This window comes from Callithrix jacchus, chromosome 12, assembly GCF_049354715.1.
Source record: "Callithrix jacchus isolate 240 chromosome 12, calJac240_pri, whole genome shotgun sequence".
Classification (NCBI taxonomy): Eukaryota; Metazoa; Chordata; class Mammalia; order Primates; family Cebidae; genus Callithrix; species Callithrix jacchus.
Window position 1 is genome coordinate 43,345,030 of NC_133513.1, and position 6,000 is coordinate 43,351,029.

The window sequence follows — 6,000 nt, forward strand, 5'->3', positions numbered from 1 at the left end:
TTTATACTTTTTAAAACAAAGAAGGGTCAAGTCAGGACACTGTCCATGTCTTCATCATGTAACTAACATCCTTGAGGTGTTTACTAAAAATTGGATCAGGGAACTGGCCAGGTTCCCAGGTCCGGCTCTTCAGAGCCTTTTTTTGCATTGGGAAAATTCTGAGCTCGGAATACTCCCAATGATAAGGAAATGAAGACAACATAAAGTCTGTCCATGACTTGTAAACTTAATTAACTCCTTCTGTTCCATTACACTGGCCAAGCATAATGACAGAGAGAGGCGGACTTCAGGGAAGCCCTGGCTGTGTGGAGCTGAGGACACAGTGGAGATTCTCTGGCACTCTGAGGTCTCTGTGGCAGACCTGGTCAGGCTCTCCATGAGGTTAGAGGGCCCAGGGGTGCCCCAGAACAGTGGTGGCCAAGCCAACCCCATGACTGACATGTACAATTCATTCCTTTGAGTCTTTGGATGCCAACTCAGCCACGTGACCTGAAGGCAGCCAGCCTAGGCCTCTAGGGAAGAGCCCGCTCCTGAGTAACTCTCAACTGATGGATGAATCTGCACCCCACATCAGACTTCAGTGGGCATTCACACCACCCCCACACCACTGGCTCTGCTTTCTCTTTTCATTAATCCATTTATCCAGATATTTCATTAAAGTCATTATGTGCCAGGTCTTAGGATATGTCCTGGGGTGGGCAAGGTACCCAGAGATGATTGAGGATTTTTTTTCCCTGAGCCTATATCTTCATCTGTGAAATGGGCATAAAATACTTGATGTTGTCACAGTTATTACCCCTCCCAGCTACAAAAGTTACTACCAGAGCTGTTACTACACATAGAGGCTATTGACCAAGCACATACCAGGTGGCAAGCATTTTGACAAGCACTTTTAATACAGCTTATTATTTACTATTCAATCTTCACACAATGTCATGGGACCAGTAGTTTTCCCCATTTTTATAAGGCCACTGAAGCTTAGAGCAGTTAAATGTTTTGAGTGTTATTTCAGACAGCAAATGGCAGAGGCTGAATCCAAACCTATCTTCCTGAATCTGAAGCTCGTGCTACCAGCCACCCCACCCCTGAGCTGAACAAAGATGATTTAAACATAATAAATCATGAATGTGTTCACATGAGTTTCCATAGTGGTGGTTATAAGAAACATTATATTTCTGTATTTTTTGTAAATCAAATGAACTCTGGCTCCGAGCCCCCACTTTTCTGAAGATAGGAAAATTCAATCTCGGGATGTGCTTTCTTTGTTTGGTGGGAGGGGCCACCTGCTCTCCTCCCTGAGATGGTGCAGGGGGATGGGGAGCTACAGACACCATTTGGAAGAACACATGGGCATCATGAATCCACATGGTCCATTTGTGGGTGGGGATACCGTGCCTTCTGTCCCTCACCCAGCCACCTGAATGATTTCTGCAGCCCAGCAGTGATGGTGGCACTCAGGGCTCAGTCCCAGGTCTCAGTGAGCCCTTGGAGTCTCAGGTCTGCGTGGAATAGGACCACACTCCCATGATCTAGAGCTGCACAAAAATGAGGTCCTGTTCCTACTTGCTTGAGGGGGCAGCCACGTATGTGTCCCACCTCCCACTTCTCCCCCTGTAACACCTGTGAACACCTTCCTCAGTGCATTTATTGCTTTTCTTGGGTGGAAGGAAGCTCTGGATCAACACTCAGAAAACCAATGGGAATGAGGGGAACAATTTCACAGTCCTTTCTGAATGACAATTTTTAATCTGATTATTATTCCACATGTGCTTAGGACCCAGCACACAAATTATTCAGGCTTCTTCAAAATTAAGAAAAAAACAAGCAGAAGCATTTACAGATGTTTCTCGACTTATGATGGGGTGACAAAATCAATGTTGAAAAATCACTAGCAACCCTATACACCAATAGCAGGCAGGCTAAGAGCCAAATCATGAATGAACTCCCATTCACAATTGCCACAAAAGAAATAAAATACCTAGAATACACCTAAGAAGGGAAGTGAAGAATCTTTTCAAGGAGAACTACAAACCACTGCTCAAAGAAATAAGAGATGACACAAACAAATGGAAAAACATTCCATTTCCATGGATAGAAAGAATCAATATCATGAAAATGGCCATACTGCCCAAAGCAATTTATAGGTTCAATGCTATTCTCATTAAACTACCATTGCCATTATTCACAAAATTAGATAAAACTATTATAAAATTTATATGGAACCAAGAAAGAGCCCAAATAGTCAAGACAATCCTAAACACAAAGAAGAAAGCTGGATGCATCACGCTACCCAACTTCAAACTACCTTGCAAGGCTACAGTAACCAAAACAGCATGGTATTGGTACAAGAACAGACATATAGACCAGCGGAACAAAATAGAGAACCCAGAAATAGGACCACACACCTACAACTATCTGATCTTTGACAAACCTGACAGTAACAAGCAATAGGGAAAGGATATCCTATTTAATAAATGGTGCTGGGATAACTGGCCAGCCATAGGCAGAAAATTGAAACTGGACTCTTTCCTTACACCACATACAAAAATCAACTTAATTGGATTAAAGACTTAAATGTAAAACCCAAAACTATAAAAACTCTAGAAGAAAACCTAGGCAATACCATTCAAGACATAGGCACGGGAAAAGATTTAATGATGAACACACCAAAAGTAATTGCAATAAAATTAAAAATTGACAAATAGGATCTAATTAAACTAAACAACTTCTGCACAGCAAAAGAAACTATTAACAGAGTAAACAGACAACTGCAAAATGAGAGAAAATTTTTGTAAACTGTGCACATTGATTTTGTGTCCTGAGCCTTTGCTGGAGTTGCTTATTAGCTCAAAAAGCTTTTGGGCTGAGACAATGGTTTTTTCTAGATATCAGATCATGTCATCTGCAAACAAAGATAGTTTGACTTCCTTTCCTCCTATTTGAATACTCTTTATTTATTTTTCTTTCCAGATTGCCCTGCCAGAATTTCCAATACTACACTGAATAGGAGTGGTGAGAGAGGGCATCTTTGTCTCATGCTGGTTTTCAAGGAAATGCCTCCAGCTTTTGCCCATTTAATATAATATTGGCCATGGGCTTGTCATTTATGGCTCTCATTATATTGAGATATGTTCCTTCAATACCTAGTTTCCTGAGAGTTTTTAACATAATGGGATGTTTAATTTTATCAAAGGCCTTTTTTGCATCTATTGAAGTAATCCTGTCATTTTTGTCTTTAGTTCTGTCTGCGTAATAAATCACTTTTATTGATTGGCATATATTGAACCAACCTCACATCCTGGTGATGAAGTCAACTTAATTGTGGTGGATAAGCTTTTTGATATGTTGCTTGATTTGGTTTGCCAGTATTTTGTTAAGGATTTTTGCATCAATGTTCATCAAGAATATTGGCCTGAAATTTTCTTTTTTGTTGTATTTCTCATATCAAAATGATGCTGGCCTCACAGAATGAGTTAGGGAGGAGTCTATTCTTTTCAATTTTTTGGAATAGTTTTCAGTAGGAATGGTACCAGCTCTTCTTTGTGGCTCTGGTAGAATTAAGCTGTAACTCCATCTGGTCCTGGGGTTTTTTTGGTTGGCAGGTTATTTATTACTGCCTCAATTTCAGAATTCATTATTGGTCTATTCAGGGATTCCATTTCTTCCTTGTTCAGTCTTGGGAGGGAATATATGTCCAGGAATTTATCCATTTCTTCTAGATTTTCTAGTTCATGTGCGTGGAGATATTTATAGTATTCTCTGATAGTTGTTTGTATTTCTCTGGGATCAGTGGCAATATCCCCCTTATTGTTTCTTATTGTGTCTACTTGAATCTTCTCTTCTTTATCAGTCTAGCTAGTGATCTATCTGTTTTATTTATTTATTTATTTCAAAAATCCAGCTCCTGGATTTGTTGATTTTTTTTTAAGAGTTTTTCGTGTCTTGATGTCCTTCAGTTTTGCTCTGATCTTGGTCATTTATTGTCTTCTGCTAGCTTTGGGGTTTATTTGCTCTTAGTTCTTTAGTTCTTTTAGTTGGGATGTTAGACTGTTAACTTTCTAGCTTTTTGATGTGGGCATTTCGTGCTATAAATTTCCCTCTTAACACTGCTTTAGCTGTGTCCCAGGGATTCTGGTACATTGTATCTTTGTTCTCATTAGTTTTAAAGAACTTTTTGATTTATGCCTTAATTTCATTTCAGAAGCAGGTTGTTCGATTTCCATGTACTTGTGTGGTTTTAAGTGATTTTCTTAATCTCAAGCTCTACTTTGATTGCATTGTTGTCTGAGAGACTGTTATTATGTCAGTTATTTTTCGTTTGTTGAGGAGTGTTTTACTTGATGTATTTGATCAATTTTAGAGTAAGTATCATGTGTCAATGAGAAGAATGTATATTCTGTTGTTTTGGGATGGAGAGTTCTGTAGATATCTAACAGGTCACTTGACCCAGAGCTGAGTTCAGGTCCTGAATATCTTCGTTAATTTTCTGTCTCAATTATCTATCTAATATTGACAGTGGGGTGTTAAAGTCTCCCACTATTATTGTGTGGGAGTCTAAGTCTCTTTCAAGGTCTCTAAGAACTTGCTTTATGAATCTGAGTCCTCCTGTATTGGGCACATATATATTTAGGATAGTTATCTCTTCTTGTTGAATTGAACTCTTTACCACTATGTAATGCCCAGTTTGTTTTTTTTTTTATCTTTGTAGGTTTAAAATCTGTTTTGTCAGAAACTAGAATTCCAGCCCCTGCCCTTTTCTGCTTTTTATTTGCTTAGTAAATTGTCCTCCATCCCTTTACTTTGAGCCTATGTGTGTCTTTGCATGTGAGATGGGTCTCTTGAAGGTAGCATACTTGATGGGTTTTTTGTTTTCTATGGGGTTTTTGTTGTTTTTTGGGGTTTTTTTTTTTTTTTTTTTTATGCCCTACAGTCCGGCATGTGAACCATGATGGGTCTTAATTCTTTATCCATCTTGCCATTTTGTGTCTTTTAATTGAAGTCAGTTAGGCCATTTATATTTAAGAATGGTATTGATAAGTGTGGATTTGAGCTTGCCATGACGATGCTGGCTGCTTATTTTGCAGACTTGTTTATGTGGTTGCTTCATAGTCTCACTGCTCTGTGTCTTTCAGTGTGTTTTTGTAGTGGCTGGTACCAGTTTTCCTTTCCATATTTTGTGCTTCCTTCAGGAACTCTTACAAAGCAGGCCTGATCAGGATGAATGCCCTCAGCATTTTCTTGTCTGAAAAGGATTTTATTTCTCCTTCGCTCATGAAGCTTAGTTTGGCCACATATGAAATTCTTGGTTGGAAACTCTTTTTTGAAGAAAGTTGACTATTGGCCCCCAATCTTTTCTGGCCTGTAGAATTTCCACTGAGAAATCCACTGTTAGTCTGATAGACTTCCCTTTGTAGGTGGCCTGGCCTTTCTTTCAGGCTGCCCTTAACATTTTTTCTTTCACTTTGAACTTGGAGAATCTGATTATTGTGTGTCTTGGAAATGGTCTTCTCATGAATTATCTTACTGGGGTTCTCTGTGTTTCCTTAATTTGAACATTAGCCTGTTTTCCTAGGTTGGGGAATTTCTCCTGGATGATATCCTGAAGTATGTTTTCCAACTTGGTTCCATTCTCCCCATCACTTTCAGGTACCCCAATCAGTCATAGATTCAGTCTTTTTGCATAATTCCACATTTCTCGGAGGTTTTGTTTATTTCTTTTCATTCTTTTGTGTCTGTTTTTGTCTGCCTGGCTTAATTCAGAAAGTAAGTTTTCCAGCTCTGAGATGCTTTCCTCTGCTCTGTCTATTCTGCTATTAATACTTGTAATTGCACTGTGAAGTTCTTGTAGTGTGTTTTTCAGCTTTAACAGGTTGGTTATGTTTCTCTCAAAACTGGCTGTTTTGGCTGTCAGTTCCCATGTCATTTTATCAAGATTCTTAGCTTCTTTGCATTGGATTGCAATGTGCTCCTGTAGCTCTGCAAAATTTGTTATTAACCAGC